A 20,038-nucleotide genomic window follows, 5' to 3' on the forward strand; every position below is an offset into this window, starting at 1 on the left:
GAGGTGGTTGGAAGTCCTTGTCCAAGGGGCGCTGAGGCTTTTGCAGATGTCATTGGTTTTGCTGCATTTGTCCAGAAAATGCAGGCACCTTTTTAATGAGTGAGATGATGTTGCCTAAGGATGGTCTTGGGAGGTCTGCTCTTCTGTCTCCATGGCTGTGTCGTTATTCGGCGGGGTTGGTGCTCGTCTGTTGCTGTCCCTCGGCTCTGTGCTGTGCAACCTGCAGAAATGGCCGTGGAGGGTTCTTCACCTTTGTGTCCCTCTGGTCTGACCAACGTGCCTGGCTCAAGGTGACTCTGTAGGGAAATGGGAACCCTTCCCGTGGAGGGTTGGTGCCTGAACGTGCCTCTCGAAGTGAGGAGGTGTCGTTGGCCGTGGCTGAGCCCATTTCTTTTTGAGGTCAAAAGGATCAGGGGGATGTATTTATTATTAACAGGTATTTGATAATGTTTCAAGTTTTCTTTCTTGATGTCCTGCCAAAATAAAAATAGTTGTTTCAGTAGCACTTTTACAAAACTTCTGTGATAAGAAACCGATCTGAACTCAAAGTGGTTGTGTTGTGTTGTGTTTTTTTTTTTTTTTTTTTTAATGGATCTGCAATTTTGCTCTCTTTTTTTATGTGTCCTGCTTTCTAAAAAGCCTATTGAGCAAATCTGGCAACTATTATATCTGTTGACTATTGCCTGTGTGTTTAGATGCTTGCAAAAATAGTAGATGGTGGAGTTTTAGCTAAGCAATTCACTGCTTAGATCTATGCTAATATGGTGTTGCATTTCTTTTCCTCCACTAAGTCATCGAAGATGAAGGCAGTTCTCACTAAGGCATAATATGATAAAGAAAAGTTTAATTTAGATGCAACTCTGCCAAGTAATTATAGTCTAGTGCACTAATATAGGTGTAGCTTGAAATACACTTAATTGCATTTGAAACAATTTCGGTTGCAAGCCAGTCTTTTTTTTTTTTTTTGACTTTTGATGTTTCACTGTTTATGGCTATTGTTCTTTTGCTGTCCTCACAATAAAGAAATTTATAACTTAATAGTTAATTGTTTAATAAACTTATTTATTTTTCAGTTTCTCCTACAGTTACCAAAAATCAAATATTTTTTAGGTCAAGGGCTTTTCCATGTTTCTCTCTTCTAAGAACTGATTGACAAAACAGCATAGAATTGCTAAACCAAAAGTCAGAAAATAAAGGTGAAAATTTTATAAGTCCCTGGCTCCTGACTTTGATGAGAGCAGGAAGGTTAATGCAAGATCCACCTGCAAAACTCATGAGCCGTGTCCAGAGAAATGCTTTAGCATGGTAATGAATGGGGAGGTGGAGTTCTGCTGCTGTCAGAGAAACAATACTGCTTTTTTTTCTGTATTTGTTTACTTTTCAATGATTATCACTTGCAGTGTCAAATGATATCATGAAACCTTGTAGCCCCATGGTTTTATGAGCTGCATGTAGGTGTGTAAGCCATTTGGTTTTAAGCACTGCAGAAATAAAAGCTTCAACTGAATTGCTTCAATTGTCATTGAAACTGAGAGAGGATGAGTGCATACGGGTACTAGATGTTTTCTAGGAGAGGTGTTCTCACAGAATAAAGCGCATCCTTTTAGCTGGATGGCTTTGACTAGAATGAAAATTAATATTACAGCTAAGCCGGTGAGTTACTGCTGGAATGGGCTGTCCTTACCTCATTTTTTCACGCATTGTGTGATGTGGCCCTGCGTCTTTGCTTCAGCTGTCTGGGGCTTTTTTTATACCCATCACTGGGAGTTAAATACACTGCCTGGGTTCTTCCTACTCCCTCTGCCCCCTCAGTGTTCTGCTGGGTTCCCTGCCCAATTAACCGGGTGCCAGAACAGGCCCAGGAGGGTTGGGAAGTGTGTGATGGGGGGCTCAGGGTATGTTAAGTCCACCCAGGTAAATGAGAATCCCACTGAACTGAAGCACTCTGGGAATCCAAGCTGAAGCATTTCTTGTGACGGGGAAGAAGGACCCACTGCAAAGAAGCAAAACTATTGCATAGTTCTGTAATTTCACAGGACATTGTGTCAGATTTTGAGTGCATTGGGTTTTATTTTTTCAGAAATATCACAAGTTTCTTAGGATAGGGAAGTGATAAACTGTCAGGGCTCTTGAAAACTGGAATTACCCAAATTGAACACAGACATTGAAATGCAATGGTTATTTATCTCCATTCAGCTCTTCGCAGTAGGTAAAAGTACAGCTTTCTCCTCTTGAATCCTTAGTATCTTGCCATTTATCACCATTGCTGCTGTTTCCAACCTGTGTTCCCAATCGTCTGGTAGTTGCGGGTGTGAATTGTCAGAGGTGCCGGTCTCTTGAGTTTTCTCGCAGGTGTGCTGAGGAGGAGGCTGACCTCTGCACACTCACAAGAAATAGTACTGCGAGAAATTGCCTCTTGCCTGCACAGAACCTGACTTCTCCTCCAGCAGCAGAGTGGTTTCTGAGCCTTTTTTACTTACCCTGTTTGTCTTCCTCTGACAAAGTAAATATGCACTAATTATCAGCTTGATTACCCGGTGCAATTTCCTTGTTTATTTTAAATTGCAGCATTTCTGTGTCACTGCCAGCTTAAGGACCTTTGACACCTCTTTGGCCTTGAGTTTTGCAGACATTGGGTACGTACTATGCTGCAGTAATCTGTCAGAACGTGCTGCAAAACGTAAATGGACTTTGAGAATAAACGTTTGTAATACTTCCCTAGCGTGAGCATCAGTAGTAAAAAGCTTTTGTGCTGTGGAAGACTGCTGCAGCTGGTATCAGATTTAAATCGGTCATTCTGTTTGACAGCTCTTCTGACAGCCAGATCTCGCAGTTGGGTATGCTGCAGCAGCATCATCTCTAGGGAGAGCTAAGATGTTGTGTATGAGCTCAGGTCCCTCACCATGGAAGATTTATCCTTTTATGGGACTTTGCGTAAGTGTTAAATGCTTGGAAAAGCCTATATAAAAAGATGCATTTTGATAATATTTTTTAGTTGTCGTAAATGTTGTTCTGTAAGGATCTGATTATGCCCTGTAAGACACTGAGTATCATCTCCTGTAACTGCTAAGGAAAAATTGTGATTCATGACATCTTAACAATTGATCAGCGTTGAGCTGTTTTTACTGTTTCTTGATCTAAAGCAAGAAGTCGACTTAATTTGCTGCACGTTTGCTGACAACTTAACCGTAGCATAGCAAAATGGGTGAGGATCCAAACTACCCTATATTGAGACGTTCTGCTGTTGGAAATTGCTTCTGTGGATTGCAGTGTTGATCACTAGTGAGCTGGTGCAGTAGTTACTCAAAAGACTAGCTCTGTTAGGAAAGAGAGAGCTCCTTACATGCCCCAGTCATGGGTTTGGATGTGTACATTATCCTGTAGCTTGTAAATTGTACAGTCTCAGGCTTAATATTGATCACAGTTGTGTTTCATCAGAGCGACTAAATTGATTGCTTTAGAAGAAATGCTATTCGGTGAGGATCATTTATAGACCCTTAGTTTTTCTACAGCTTAAGATAAATCCTACAGTTAGCTTTGCGCTTCACTTAGATGTGGGTATTTATTACCTGTTTAATCATATCCCTCTGATGGTTAAACTGATACAGTAGATTTTTCTTGTTATTAGCTAGCCTAAATTGCTGCTTTATTTATCATGTAAAACAAAAAATCTTTATATGGCTTTTTTGGTGGTGGTGTTTTTGTTGTAAAGTGCCTTACCTTTATCTAAAGGGAAGGAAACCATAAGAGCACAAAATAACAGTACGGCTTAGGTTTACTGATGATAACATGTACTTGCATATTATCTTTGGTCAGTGGCTCAGGAGTTATTTTGGAGACTTTCAGCAAGCCTCTCATGTCCTGGAAATTAGGAGTTAAGAATATCAGAAGAGGTATGACTCTAGGCAGCAAGTTACATTACAGCAGTAGGTGACAGTAGGCTCTTCACTTATCTTGCCTGCCTCGTGTGGGCAGGTTTGGCTGAATTCCTGAAGATCCGTCTCATCTTGCAGGAGCTTTGGTGTACGAATGGTTAGTCTGAGTCTCCTCTGACTGTTGAAATAATTTTGTTTGTGAGTAATTGGTGACTTTGGTTTTATATGGCTCTGATCATGTCTTATTTATTTATCACTTTCTAATAGCTTGCCATGTTCTCTGATTTGGAAATTGTGGAGAGGAGAACTCCTCTGACTCCGTGTTTTGTGTGCAGGATATACCTAAATGGAGGGTCTCTAAGCAGTGTCAAAATGAGTTATCAATGCACATATAAATGATTTTATGGGTTATCTTGTCCAGTTTTTTTTTTATGCACCTGTCAAGAAGCCACAGGTACTACTTGTGGCAGTTTTGGTTTTTAGTAGGTTTGTAAACCATCCTATGGTAAGCTTAAACAATTTGTACAAGGCCTCACTGTTAAATAAAATCCTTGTTCTTCCAGTCTCTGAGCTGTTGCTCTGTGTTTGGTCTCAGCTATGATTTTTCATTAGCTTAATATTTAAAGTAATCTTGTACATGATGCTGGTTCAGCTAATACATTTTAAAAAATACAGATGCCTGTAAGTACTAGGTAAGTTATAGCTAACTAGCAGGAATACTCACATAGCTGCATGGGTGCAGATATTTACCTTTTACAGTACTTGAGAAGGTGATTCAGCTGAGGGAAGTCTGAGGTTTATTGGCATTTCAGGTATGCTCTCTTACTGTGCAAATAAAGGAAACATTATCCTTGCTAAACCTCATCTCTGAAGAAGAGACGGAGGCTTGAGAAACAAGTTTTAAGTGCAAAAGAAGAATCTGATATTTTAGCACTATCAGGTGAAATAAAATCGCTTGTTTGAAACCTCTGTAGTATCTCTCATTTTTTCTAACTGTAATAACTGTTCTTATGTTTCATTACCTCCAGTAATCACAATCACTTCTTTCTTTTTGCGTAAAACTTGATTGCCACCTTTCCTCTGAACTGGGCCCTGCTGTATTTGTACACAGGTGAACAAGCTACATTCTGTGTCACGGGGAAGGTTTGCAGTAAAAAGGTGTGTGTGTGATTTCTTTATATTTAGTTTCTAGCTGTTATTTCATTTAGTAGAATTTAGAGAAAGCTTTGCTTGTGTAATAGGTAAATTGGAAGAGTGTTTTCAACAGTTATTGTTAAAGGAACTCAGTTGTAAATCTGCAAAGGCAGTACAGTATTTTACACTTCTATGGTGCCTTGTATCTTCATCAGGAGAAGACAGGCTTTGTCTAAGTTGGGTTAAATTATACCATTGGTCATGTTTTATGCATCAGAAAATTGACATTAATTTCAAAGCAACAGTTGTACTTTTCTAATGAAAAACTGTAAGCAACAGAATCTTTAGTCCCTGTTTAAAACCAAACCTTTCCTTACAGCTAAAGAGAGAACGCAGTGCATGTTTGGAAAAAGCAGACTGCTATACTATGTATTTACAGGCAGATGCCCTCTGTTCCAGTGTGATGTGTAGATTAAACTGTAAGAACTAAGTTTTGAAGCAGTTGTTTAGACTATCTGCATTATAAGCACAGTTTGGCTCATAACTTGTTGGATGGCGCTGGAGTTGCAAAGGGGCAGAAGGCACCTGGGGCAGCTGCCGCAGCCAGGGCTGCTGGGGAGACGTCGTGGCACCTCGGCCCAGCAGGCCTCTGTGGTTGTATTGGGTTTGCACAGCAAGGTTTTGGTAGCGGGGGCTATGGGGTGGCTTCTGTGAGAAGCTGCCAGAAGCTTCCCCCATATCTGACAGAGCCAGTGCCAGCCGGCTCCAAGGTGGACCCACTGATGGCCAAGGGTGGGCCCATCAGTGATGGTATAACATAAATTTAAGAAGTGCAACACCAGCAACAGTCAGAAGAGAGTAGTAAGACTATATGAGAGACACACCTCTGCAGACACCAAAGTGGGTGAAGAATGAAGGCAGGAGGAGCTCCAGGCACCAGAGCACAGGTTCCCCTGCAGCCCGAGGTGCAGACCATGGTGAGGCCAGCAGCCCATGGAGGTCCACAGCGGAGCTGAGATCCACCTGCAGCCCGGGGAGGACCCCACACCGGAGCAGGTGGATGTGACCAAAGGAGGCTGTGACCCCGTGGGAAGCAGGGAGCAGGTTCCTGACAGGAGCTGTGGCCCCATGAATAAAGGAGCCCACACTGGAGCAGGTTTGCTGGCAGGACTCATGACCATGTGTGGGACCCGTGCTGGAAAAGTCTGTTCCTGAAGGAGTGCACCCTGTGGAAGGGACCCACGCTGGGGCAGTTTGTGAAGAACTGCAGCCCATGGAAGGACTCATGTTGGAGAAGTTCATGGAGGAATGTCTCCCATGGGAGAGACCCCACAATGGAGCAGGGGAAGCATGTGAGGAGTCCTCCCCGTGAGGAGGAAGGAGCGGCAGAAGCAACGTGTGATGAACTGACCACAGCCCCCAGTCCCCATCTCCCTGAACCTCAGGTGGGGAGGAGGTAGAGAATATAGTGAGTGAAGTTGAGCCTGGGAAGAAGGGAGGAGTGGGGGGAAGGTGTATAAGATTTGGGTTTATTTCTCATTACCTTACTCCGATTTGATTTGTAATATATTAAACTAGTTTTGTAGGTCAAGTCTGTCTGATCTGTACCAAAAGTAGTCAATTGGGGAGATGGGCTGGGGTTACTTTTTTACCGGATAGCCTCTCTTTTGTTTGTTTTTTTTTCTTTTGAGAAGCATAAGCAATTAAAATTAAGCCATCAGGACCTACATGGCAGAATGTAAATTACTGAAAAGTATTCTTTACCAAGAGGGAAGTGGATGTGACCCTGGCAAGGAAATGCTGTCCCCAGTCTGGAAGGGGTGGTGTTCATTGTACCTGAAATGGAGGAATGTGCCAGATGACTTGGGTAACATTTATTTCCTCTCCCGGGGTCAGTTTTATTTAAGCCATCGTAATAGAAATCTTTGCTTGGCTTATGCAAAGCACAGCCACTTCTTTTCCTGGTTGTCAGGATTCACAAAAATAGCCTGGTTACATTTTTTGGGGGGCTTCCTGGGATTTTTTGAAAGTCTTGTGAAAAAGATAGCAACTCTTTGTGGGTTTTTAAATGTTCTGCTCTTCCTTATTGCCAATTTCTTATACAGAAGTCGGTCAGGAAGCTGGTGCTGCTTTTGGTCTGTTAGCCCTCTGGAAGTGCCTTTTGGGGTTGTGTGGCCGATCTTTGTTAGGTGTGAGGTGGACCACAGTGTTATCAGCTAATGCAGTACTGTAGTCAAATAAGTTGATGTCACCGTAGCCCAACTACTCCATGCCACTAAGTTTGAAAGCTCTGGTTTTGCTGACTTTCCCAGCCACATCGGGATAGTGTTAAATTTAAACATAAATCTTTATGTGCCTGTTCGTGACCAACTCAGAAGGATGTAGTTCATAATCTAGTGGTTCATCGCTAATATATTCTGCAGTGTGCATTTTGCATACAAGTATCTCTAAATAGGATTTTATCTTCTAGAGTAGTAGCACATTGAGCATGGTGAGTTTTTAAAAGTATTATGAATTTTTCACTGGTTTGATATGGTGATCTTGCAAAATGGTGAGCAGCAAAGTTTGTCTCCTAAGAATACTTACCGACTGGCAGTAACTGGGTTTAAACACTAGTTATTCATAATTTTTTTTGTGGTAACTAGAAATAGAGTTGATCTTTTATTTTTTTTTTAGTAGACTTTGTTTAGGTGAGTTAAAAAGGTCTGTGTTAGAAGTACAGACAGAAACAGGATTAATTGGAAAGATGATCAGTAATAAATACTGCAGGAGGTCAGATGCTGACTGGCATGAAAGCACTGAGAATTTTGAGCTGTGCTCTCAGATCAGGTTTTTAAACACATATCTGTCTTGGTATGTTATATGGAAGATGTGTGGTGGTTTTAAAAAAAAAATATTTAATACATTGATTTCTCTGAAGATTTGCTAGAGAGCTGGCCAAATGTATACGTAGTTGAAAATCTGTTAATTATGGAAACGGTGCAGAATCCTAGCCCCACCGATTTCACTGGGAACAGGTTTTGTCTGCTAATTACTGCTATGAACAAGGTTTTCCCCTCACACCAAAGCATTCTCCATTGATTTAAGACCACAGCTAAACTACTGTGACTTAAAGTACCTTTGCCTGTGGCGCTGTCTGTCTCCCTTAGGGGAGGGATGCAGAATGCTTCTCTGGTTTTTATTACATTTTTTTCAGTTTAAGCTGCCTTTGAACTGTAGTGTTGGCGCTTTCTTAAGATTTATCTTTATTTTTACTCTAATACTATTGTAACTATTGCATAAACTGTATGACTTGCTGGAGCACTGGTATCTCTTTGTCAGGCAAATATTCCTCTGACCAGGTATCCAGTGTGGAGAGAGTCTCAGGATGTTTCTGTAAGTGAAACCCCATTGCTTGTTGCGCTCTGCCTCCTGTGTCTGCTCACAGGGCTTCTGGGTATTGCCCAGCCTGGCTGATGTTTGTTTCTTGCAAAAGGCATCTCTTTAAAAATGCTTGTTGCTGTGGACAGCATGCATCAGATACTTCTAGATTATTTTGGGGGGCTTTTGCTTATTGATGGAGTCACCCTTCCTGCCCTTTCCCAGGTGGCAAGGAGTGAGCAGGGCTGTTGTGCGTAAGCTCCTGCACCCTCCTTCTGGACTTCAGAGAAGAAGGAGAACTTATTTGTCTGTGCTCTGTGCTGAAATTAGATCAGTCTCACATCTTAAACTTATAGGAACCTGTGTGTGGATCTCTGTAAGCTTCAGATATGACCCCAGTGAGGTTTGTGTTTGTGGTCTTGTTTGTTTGTTTTGCGTATTTTGTGTGTGTGGTGGTTTTTTTCCTCTTCTTATCAAAAGCACAGAGTGGGCAGGATAAGAGTCGAGCACACTGGTGAGGTTGTGTGTCATCTGAGTCATTAGTGCTGGTGGTGCTTCTAGCCTGCCACATGTGCCAGATGGGACATCTTTCAATGAAGTTTAAAGGCATGGTGAAATATGATGGGCATGGTTTCACACCATTTTGGACTACTCTGAAATTAACATTTTAAAAGCTGTTGCTGACAACTACTGTTAAAGGGTGTCTGTCCATCTTCTTCAAGTCATTACCATACACCTTTTCCTCCTCCCTGTCACCTTTGTGGCCCCCCTGTCCCAGCTGATCAATTTGAGGACCCAGCTGAAAACCAACCCCTCAAAGAACATGCATCGTTGTGACAGTGTCACTGTGATGAGGTGGCCGAGCCAGTCTAAAGGCCAACTGCTGCTGAAAGGGCAGTTGGCTTAAATCAATGTAGATGTAAAACTGTACTGTTACATGAAGAATTTCAGCCTCCTGGCTGTGGAACAGCAACTTTGACTTGTACTTTCTGCAGCCGAATGTACATGAAATGATTCTGTAAGCAGAGACGAGCACTGCATGTTTGTACTCGAAGTTTAACCTGTTGAGTTCAGGTTCGTTTAAGTTCTGCATGTGTGAAGTTAAGGACAATTTCAGCTCTTGTTTGTGCATATCTCAAGTTTATACTGTGCTTAATAGAAATACTAAATTTGACTGTTGCTTTTGACTGAGTCAGCTGGCCTTGCAGGCATCTATAATGTGTGCCTGTGTCCATCCACATGCGTACTTACACGTACGTATATACACCCAGGCACACACTTGTATCTCTGACAGGAAATCTTAGAGCTGCCGATTCACCCCCGGTAGCTCTGAACACAGCAAGCTTCCTAGGTAATCTGGAAGCAATGGGAATTCTTCCTCATTACTTCTGTGGACTTCAGCTGAAGTTGTAGGTGCTTCCTTCTCACAGTGCTTTCTAGCAACTTCTGACACTGTTGAGGTTGTGAAGGGTCTGGTAGACAGTTTCAATGTTTTGAGAACTGGAGGTCCCACTTCAGCCATGTGTATTCAACCTTGGAGTGACTGCTCAGTGATTTTTTTTTTTTTTTTTTTTTTTTTTTTTTTTTTTTTTTTTAAATTCCCAGGAACTGTAACTCTTCACTTGTATTCTTAACAGGTTCTGAGACCTCCTGGAGGTGGCGTGCCTGAGGAAAAATACTTGTAAGCTCCAAAAGAGTTTTGAATTCTATTCTTCAGTTGAGACACAGGCTGCAGTCAGTCTAGTTCTGTGAAAATAGTGGTGTTGTGCTTGAACCCCAGCTGGCAACTGAGCACCACGCAGCCACTCACTCACACCCCCCAAGTGGAATGGGGAAGAGAATTGGAAAGGTAAAAGTGGGAAAACTTATGGGTTGAGATAAAAACCAGTTTAATAGCTAAAGCAAAAGCCCCACACACAAGGAAAGCAAAACAAGGCATTCATTCACTACTTGCCACGGGCAATCAGGTGCTCAGGCACCTCCAGGAAAGCTGGGCTCCATCATGTGTAATGGTTACTTGGGAAGACAAAAAAAAGTAACTCCCAACATCCCCCCCGCTTCCTTCTTCTTTCCACTTTTGTGTGCTAAGAATGACATCAAATGGTGTGGAATATCCCTTTGGTCAGTTGGGGTCAACTGTCCTGGCTGTGTCCCCTCCCAGCTGCTTGTGCAACCCCAGCCTACTCACTGGTGGGGCAGTGTGAGGAGCAGAAAAGGCCTTGATGCTGTGTAAGTGCTACCCAGCAATAACTAAAATATCCCTGTGTTATCAATGCTGTTTCCAGCACAAATCCAAACACAGCCCCATACTATAATAGCTACTATGAAGAAAATTAACTCTGCCCCAGCCAAAACCAGCACAGGTGGCTGAATTCCCATGGACTTACTGGAGGCTTTCTTAAGACTTCTCCATCAGTATTTCAGCGTAATTTTTTCTATTACATGCTTTGCTGCTTGTTGTAGAGCACCACACCTTCTTTTTAATTTTTAACTTATCTTGCATCTATTGTCACAGTTTAGCTGGAGAAGATCAATACAGAGAGAGCTCCAGAACTTTCCTGTCCAAGCCAGCATCTCTCTGCAGCTCCTAGTCATTATAGTACTCATTTAAGAAGCTATCAAGCTCCCCTGTCTCTAGTGAAGAGGTTCCTTTTTTTTTTTTTTAAAAATCTCTATTGATTAACTTAACTGTTTTAAGTAAATTTGACTGCCTTTGGCTACTTACTGACCCTAGATACCTGCAGTACCTCCAAGCAAAATGCTCAACATAGCTGGCATTCTTGGTACAGCATGAGTGGGCCTGTTGGGAATTCAGGGGCGCTAGGACAAAGCACTGCAGTGTGTATCCAGGGCAATCTTTTATATGTTAAAGAAAAAAAAAAAGTCTTATTCTGTGTTAAATTCAGTTTGGGTGCACAGCAATGAGAGATGAGATCCCTCTTGCTATGGTTATGTGTGATGCCCCTTGGTTTCCTACTGGCATGGATGGTTCTCCATGAATTGGAAAAAATTCAGTGTACTATGGGAACAAATTCAATGTAATTCTATGGAATCGAAGCCTTAGTTATAACAAAGGGATGGCAGGAGGTTTTAATTCATAGTCAGAAATTATAGGGACGTAAGTGAGCTGAGGTGAGAGAATGTTATTAGGGTGAATTTTGTTGCTTCCTTTTGGAGCATCTACTAATAGCTGCTGTCAGGTCTGTTCTGAGATGGTATTTCCTGTGTTTTAATGGAAGTGGTTGTAGCGATGTACAGGGTATTTTACTGAATACTTGGTAATATTGCAGCAACATATTAATTTCTGTAGCTTGACTTTTTGGTATTGACATGAAGTGTAAATATAAACATTAGGCAGTGTAATTAAGTATATGTGACATTCTGTAGGAAAATTTCCTTCCAATTAAAGAAGAAATTCATTTATAAACTTTTTGATTTAATACAGACATAGCTGCCTCTTGTGTGTATGTGTATGAGCTTATTTAAAAAACACACAAAACCAAAACAAAGCCACAAAGCCGAAGAACAAAACCACTAAACAAACCCTACACCAAAAACAGAACAAAAAACCCCACAACACTTGCTGATGAAAATCCAGGTCTTAAAGCATGACGAATGGAGAACTTAGAACCTAAATGGGCATATTTTGGGTATAGCAATATAGTTATTAATTAATCTGCATCCTTATTTCTGTTATTTTGTTAAGTAAAACACTTTTTATACGATTCTTTTGAAAGAACTTCCTAATCAAGCTCCTTTTGAAAGAACTTCTTAATCAGGCACCTTCATTTCTATTTTTCAATAAATTAAATAAAAACCTTGGAGTGTTTTTTATTTTGTGAATAATTGCTACATTGGACTTGTGAGCAATTATTGTGGTTCTTGTGTGTGTAATCATACATGAGCAGAAGTCATTACTGAGAAACACTTTTGTTTTGTTTGTGTGTTTTTTTTTTTTTTTTTTTTACAAAGTAGAAATACTGAATGCAGTCCTACAGCATTGAGTTCTTCAGACGTGATGCTCTGTCTGCAATTGTCAGAAAGGGTTTTTCAATTTAAGAATTTGCTTGTGTTGCAGGATGTAATATTCCTAAATTTAAGAGAAAAAACTTTTGAAGCCTGTAGGATGGTTAAGGAAAGCTTTGTATAATGTAAGGCTGAGATGCTGTCAGCGCTGTTCTGAAGTCAGGTGTCATCTGAGGAACAATGGGAAGTCATTGATCCAGGTGTGAAGCAAATATGTGATACAGGAGTAACATCTCTGGCATATAGGTACCAAACTTCTTGTCATCTGACAGCCACCCATAGAGTTTGCTCTTTAGGTTGTGGGTCTGGTGACGTTTCTGTAGCTGATGATTTTGTCTCTTCTGTCTTCCTGATTTTTTTCTTCTGTGGAAAGCATTTTTTTTTTCCTGTTGTTGCTAGGGTAGTTAGTCACCATTTGCTCAGGAGAAAATGCAGGATCTCTTCTACCAGTGGCCTCAAGTTGGTTTAAAATATATACTAAAAGTATATGGATTTGGTAAGAGGTTTTAGTGTCAGAGCAGATTTTACGACACAGTGGGAAGATGTACACTTGTTTTTTGAAGATTATAAGAAAATTAATCTAATTCTTTTCATCAGGCTATTGCACCATTGATCTCCCTATCAGAGGTGGGGTACTGAGAAAATACTGCACAGCACTAGAACTGCAGTGTTAAGCAAAAAAAAAAAAAAAATTAAATATCTTTCTCTCTGTGAGAATGGTGAGACCACAGCTGCTGTATCTTTTATCCACTTTACTTCCTTAAGAGATCAGCCTTAGATGGTGAGTCAGCTAGCCAGCATGATTAATAAAGGAATAAGCTAAATAAGGATTTTTTTTTTTTTCTATTAACCACCGGCTGTTCTGAGCGAGATATATTCCAAGTACTCACTGACCCTGTGCTGTTGAAAAAAGAAAAGAAAAAGAAAAAAAAAAGGGGGGGGGGGGGGGAAGTCACCCCGAAATCCCCTACAAAAACAAACCAACCAAAAAAAACCCAACAAAACAAAAAAAAAAGCCCACACAACACGCCCCCCAACCAACCAACAAAAACCAAAGCAAAACTACACAAAATACCCCCACCAAATTAAAAACAAAATAAAACAAAAAAAACCCCACAATTGTTGTATTTGAGGTGACAGAAGTGGGATAGGTCTGATAGTTAGTTCTAACAGTGGTTCTGCATTAATTCTACTAAGCACATCTGTAATGATCTATTCCAAACCTTTCCTAGGCTTACATACCGTGGGGGAAAAAAAACGTGCTGTAATGGTTTTTTAACTTTATTCTACCCTTCCTCCCCCTTCCCTGACCCACAATGACAGAGGCTTGTAAGGTAGAGGAGATGATCCCTTTTTACAGCTAAACAGATATTGTGCAAATTATTTTGAATACGTTGTCCTAGTGTGCAGAACCAGTATGATTTCCATTAGTACACGTTGCCTGTGTTAAAGGTTCTTCATTGTCTTTTAGCTAGCTTTGAAGCCAAAATTATGAGGACTTGTAACTGCATCGTTAAAATTTATTATGACAAACTGGAGGGTGGTGGGTACCAAGGATGCTCTAAGATGGAGGAAGCACTCTGTGTGCAGCATAAGCTGGAAAGTACTGGAGAATATCAGGAGAGGTTAGGGAGAATTGCTCAGTAATAACAGTACTTAGAGTAGGAGTGAATAGCTGAAGTCAGTTACTCGGAGAGTTTGTACTTAGAGCGCAGGTGATAATGCCTTTTTAAAAAGGACCTGACTTCCAAATTCAGATTTCACTTCAGTTTTGCAGTGGGCTTTGATAACCTGACTTCATTTAGGCTGGGTTACAAGCTAAGGCTGATGTGGCTCCAGTTTAATTTATCTTGGTTTAGCTAATGCTTTGTGAAATTATTTTTGTAATGGTGGGAAAGTACACCTCTTGGGAAAAGTGAACGAAGGACTAACTTGCTGGGAAAACTGTGTCTCTGGTTTGTGGAGCTCTTGAGTTGAGCAGATGATTTTAACCTAATCTTGTGAGAGGATGCATTGCGTTTCTGTTTGTGTCCCTGTTTCTTCTGCAACGATTCTTCCTGTTTTGCCGGGTTTGACCTGTTAATGTATGTGCAGGACAGGAGGCAGAGAGAGAATAACTGAAGAGCATGCTTGTGCCCTGGAGGGGAAAGGATGACTTAAGCTAAAACGCTGCCTCCATATCCCATGGGTGTGATTTGTGGGAGAGCAACTGGGTCTCCTGCATTATTCATCACCACTGGCTTCTGCTGTGATGTGGATGTTTATCACATGAATAGTAGTGCTGTGGGTTGCTGCAGGAAAGGTGTGTGTGACCTGAATACTCATCACCCACAGGGCTTTCTCCAAGTGACAGATAAAATCTGGTCTCAAGTATTGAATGTCTGCTAAGAAGTCAAATCATTTGGAGATGTTTTTCTTTCAGACAGCTTGTGGATGAGCATCTTTAGTTGCTTCTAAGTCTCATGGTTGGTCTCTGTCACCTGTATGAATTCCCAGACTTTCGATCCTTCCGTAAAATTCAGTGCCTGTGTGAAAGTTTAATTCTTAACATGTATTTGGAAAACTCCTCACCTAGCTAAGTTGTACCCCATTGTGCTAAGAATAAGATTTTTTTGAGAGAAATTCCAGGCTACTTTGTTTTCAAGTATTGATTCAAGTTTCTCTTTCCAGTTCTAATTTTTTAAAATTCTTTTAAACTCAGCTGCTCGAGCATTTTCAAAGCACACTTGTTTTGCTGCTGAAATGCTAACAGCAAATTGTGTATTGGGCTTTTGTGAGGTCTAAAGCTTTGCTCATCACTCCTGACCCAACAGAAAATACAGCTTGATTGCCATCCACTGGAGGGACAACATGCCACAGTGGTACTTGGTCTGTGCTTGAGGAGTTGCTGTTGAACGACACATTTCCCTCTGTCCATCATGCTGTGCTTTTGGCATAATAACCTAGGAACTGTCAGCCGTAGCCCAGATGTTTGCTCAGGCAGTTGTGTAATGCGAGCTACTTGTCTGGTTCTCCTTACGAGTCATAATAGCAGCGATGCTGAAAGCTGGAGGGAAGGGTTTGGGCTTGGGGACGGAAAGGGGGACACAAGGCTTGGTTGTGCTGCTGCGGGGATGCTCAGGACACTGCAGACCACCTGCCCTGGAGTGCGGGAGCTGCGTTCAGGATGTTTCTGCGCTCTCCTCCTCTTCCCTTGGCTTTTGCGCGTTAGCTGTATATGCGCTGACACCGAGCACCAGAAGAGCATCTGTCTTTCTGGAACAGGTCCTTGCCCTGGCTGGCTGGTTCACCCTTAGGAAGCTGAATTACTCACCAGTGGAAATACCAGCTGCCTCAGGCCATAAGGACAGAGTATTTCCATAACTGTTCTTACTGGTAGGATATTATGATTTATGGGTAACTACAGAAGCAGAACATGAATCAAAGAAGGTTTTTTGGGTTGCACAGTCTGACAGGACCAGCTGAGTTCTAGCCAGGGCTGTGCAGTGGAACATATCAACCTCTCCGAGGCTGAAGAGGAATTCTGCTTCAGTGTCAACCCAGTGCTTTGCTCTCTTCTGCTTTGGTGTCTGTGCAGCATGGCTTGGTGAGCAGGAACACAGTAAATTATGCAGCCAGAGGACCAAAATAACACCCCTGGGGTTTGGGAGCTGACACTGGCAGTGTGGGGGTCTGTGTATATGATTTGGGGGCAATGGTGGGGAGGATTTGCTAAAACGAAAACACAGATTTGGTCCAGAGTAGCCTGAAAGGAAAGTTTTCTGGCTCTCCTCCCTGCACCTCATTCTGTGCAAAACTTTAACAGGAAAAACAAAACCCACATAAACATCTTCCAATATCTACTTTGGACATTTTTAATAAAAGATATCACTAAAAGGAAGAAAACAGACTTGGGTATCATGCATAAATATCAAGACTTTCCCACCTCACAGTCTCTTCTGTAGTGACCGCGTTGTGGGGCCAATGCCCATGTTCCTTCTTGAGCCAGGAGGACCTGACCCATCTTCTGCCCTTCCCAGGACTGTGTCCAGAATCTGCCTTTTAACCTGGAAGGGGAAGAGTGGGGCCCCTCCTGTGAATCGTGGATAACCAAATCTCTTTGGCTTTCTTAATAAATAAAACAGTGCCATGTGCATTTCAGTGTTTTAGTCATTAGTTGTGAGAGAAAGCCTTCTTCCTGACCCTCAAAAACTTGGGAAGGTAAAATACCATCTAAGTTGAAGCTATTTTCCTTTTGGCCCTCTAGGGCAGTAAGTGAGTTAATGTGTACGATGCTTTCTTCTGTGGATTTGGCAAAAACCGCTGTCAAAGAAGGTAAGATGCAGACAAAAAAAGGTAGATGCTAAAAATGTCAGGGAATTCTTGAGGTGATGGTGGCAGCCTTCTCCCCCGCCCCATCTTTAGTTAGTCTTTTACCCATCATTATGTTATGAGAGTCCTCCACATCTTTCAGATTGAAGTGCCACTTGTTAATCCACCTGGCAGGTCTTTTTTTTATGTGTGTTTGTTTTGGGTTTTTTTGTGGGTTTGTTTGTTTGGGGGTTTTGTGTGTTTTTCTTTGTGTTTTGGTTGTGTTTGTTTATTGGTTTTTTTGTAAGAAAATAGTCGCTTGTTGTTTTGTTTTTGTGTGGTGTGTATTTTTTTTTCCTTTAAAATTATTTCCAAAGTAAGCCCCCTAGAAATGTCACAACAAAACTCAGCTCTTCCTTCTCTCCTTTTAAAAACAAACCCCAGCAGCCTGGGTTCTCGGGGCTGTTGCATGAGGCTCACCAGGAGGCTGGCTGATGGAGTGGAGATGGAAACTGGTGATGTGCTTTCTAGAAGGAAAGAGAAAAATTTGTCCCTAAAATAGATGATCATGCTGTACTTATTAATTATTAATGTTATGCTGGACTCCTTCTTTCTTCTATTTTAAAATTGGAGGAAGAGGTGGAAATTTTAATGGAGAGAAAGGTGGGGTCCTGTAATTCCTGTTTAAAAGATGATTAAAGGCAGAGTCCCCAGTCTGATAATATCAATGCAGCATGCCCACACATCTGTGCGTGCCAAGAGACAACTGCAGTATGAAAACTGTCACCAGTTTCATACTGACATCAGTTCACTCATCTCTATATGATGAGTACTCTGCATGTGTGATATCCTCAGCCTCATGCATAAATTCATAACTGTGCTTCCTTTCTAAAAGCACAGGAATTGGGAATTCTATAGTTATTTTCCCAGAGCAACTGGATCCCTGCCAAATTGCATGTTACTGATTTTGCACCCTTCCGCGCTGCCCAACACAGGCAGGTTTGCAGGCTGTGAACAATATATAGCCATTATTACTACAAGGCATACAGGAGGAGTGCTTCAGAGTGATGTAATCCTTAAAATTTGTATTCCCTGATGCGAATAGTTGGGTTTACAAAACAAGATTTCTGTTGCTCTTGTTGGAGAGACGTGCCAGCCCCAAACCCAGGCTGGCTGCTTTCTGCTGGGGCCGTCTGAGAAGCAGCTGCAGCAGCAGGGAAGGGGGAAGAGGGAAGAGTTGGTGAATATTTTTATTTTTTGGTGTCAGTTTTTAGATGAAGTGGATTTAAATCAGAGTATCAGTCTCTATCTCTCAGGTAAATGTCTCTCTATTTTGAGAGATCTACGAAAGTAAGTTTTGTTCTAGCATCTCAACAAGGGCGATAACTCATATTTCTTCCATGCTGGCTGTTTTCTGTTTAGTTTTATTATTTCTAACTGAATCGCCGTGATGTGCCCAAGATTATGTTGCGTGCTGGCACCTGTAAGACCACTTGTTTCTGAGGTTGGCTGAGGACTGAATTGCAGATCTGCATCCCGTGGAAATGCAAATACCCAGGAATATCTAATCCCATAATAAGCGTATGTTGTGGTTGTCCCGTCTTCACAAAAGAAGGAAATAGGGACTGTTTAATTCTTTTAAACTTGGTCCTAGTATTACCTCAACCAGCCAGTTGTTTATTTCATTAATTGTAACAGTATGTTCCTGCTTTGGCATGTGTGGGCGTTTAGCATGTACGAATTCTTTTTCTAAGAAGGGTGTCAGTGCCTGCATGCTATCTGCCTTCCAGTTTACTGGTTTTAATAAAGTCCTAGATGAATTATTCCAGCTTGCATAGGTCTGAGAGACTGAACTTGCTGCACTGTTGGCTGACTAAGCTTTTGTTTGAAATATTAAGATTTATAAACTTGAAAAAAAAAATCCTCTCTTCCTCCCTGAGTTGTTGTTTTCGAGTCTGCCAATTTTCAAAGCAGGCAATGTGGTAAAAATGTGGGTGGAGAGAAGGACATGTTCAGCAGGACGCGGAGAAAAGGGAAGGACACTCAGGGTCGGGGAGAGATTCTCCACTGGGAAATAGAAAATGCTGGGTGTGCGGCAGCACAATTTCAGGAATTTATGTCAACAGTGTTAATATCCCTTTGGGTCTGAGGTCAGCTGTCTCTTGCTGAAACTTTGTTTTGCAATTTCCTATCAGATGTTTTGTTGGAGAGCTTGGTCATTCCTACCTTGGAGAGCTGTATTTTATATTTCAGGCTTTCCTCTAAACCCAGAACTGGTGGCTGACCCTGCCTTAGTTCGTATCAAAAAATTCTCTTCTTCCAGAAGTAAAATGCTTTTTGAGCTGATGCCTATTTTTTAATTAATTAACCACTGTTTCTGTTGCATTTACAGTATGTTTAACCTAGAGCAAATTAGGTTTCATATATAGGATAAGGAGAGTTAATGCCTATGCCAGCACAGATGGATGCATGTTGTTTATCTCTGAAAGACACTCCTTAAAATTATTTGGAAAAAGGCTAGCGCGTGTGCCCAGTCTGTGGAGAAGATTGGGTTCTCAGCACTTACCCTATAAAGTTTTGTTTATATAAAACCTGTGAATTTCAAACAGAAGAAAATCACTACTTTCTTGGCTTTACTGGTATGAGAAGGTGTTAACATGTGCTTTCTTTCTCATTTTTTTTCACTTGAATACTGAAATCTTATCATGTGATACAAAAGTCCACAACTGTGCCCACTAAATTGGGTTAGAATATTACTTGAATGAGCATTTTTCTATTTTCTTCCTGCTCCTTTGAAGAGTGTTTTAAAAGTGCGGCTTCATTATCAAAATAAAAATTAGTAATTTTCTTAATTTCTTCAAAAAGCTTTAGCTTTTAAAATTATTGTTCACCTGGTTTATAAAAGGGTCCATTTTCAAATTTCCAAATGAGAAATATGATTTTTTTAACAAGAACATTTTTATCTCTCTTAAATAATCTGTTCCGTCTCAGTACTTTCTAGGATTCATAGTTCTGGAATTCTATTAGAACAGGGACAGAAAAAAGAAGTCTCTGTTCAAAACAGAATATAATTTGGCTTGATTTTAGCCTGGCTTTTGCTTTAACAAACAAACAAATAAATAAATATATATATATTTTTTTTTTTTAAAGCTCTACAGCAGATAAGATTTATATCTTTGGTCTTTGCATATTTATTTTCTCTGGATGGGAGAACAAATATAAAGTTGAATAATACCTTGGATCCTAGAACATCATTTGACTGACAGATCTGCTGCCACTGACGGAGAATCTTTTGATGGGGAGATAATCTCACTTCTGTCACCATGTAGCAACAATCTCAATATATTTCTCAT

General features: G+C 41.1%; 1 protein-coding gene across 10 annotated transcripts in view; it reads left to right on the top strand.

The window, feature by feature from the left end:
• Positions 1–20,038, top strand: part of APBB2 (amyloid beta precursor protein binding family B member 2) — a 179,568-nt gene that overhangs the window by 36,240 nt on the left and 123,290 nt on the right. The gene's annotated exons all lie outside the window — the stretch shown is intronic.

This window comes from Caloenas nicobarica, chromosome 4 (genome assembly GCF_036013445.1).
Source record: "Caloenas nicobarica isolate bCalNic1 chromosome 4, bCalNic1.hap1, whole genome shotgun sequence".
Taxonomy (NCBI): domain Eukaryota; kingdom Metazoa; phylum Chordata; class Aves; order Columbiformes; family Columbidae; genus Caloenas; species Caloenas nicobarica.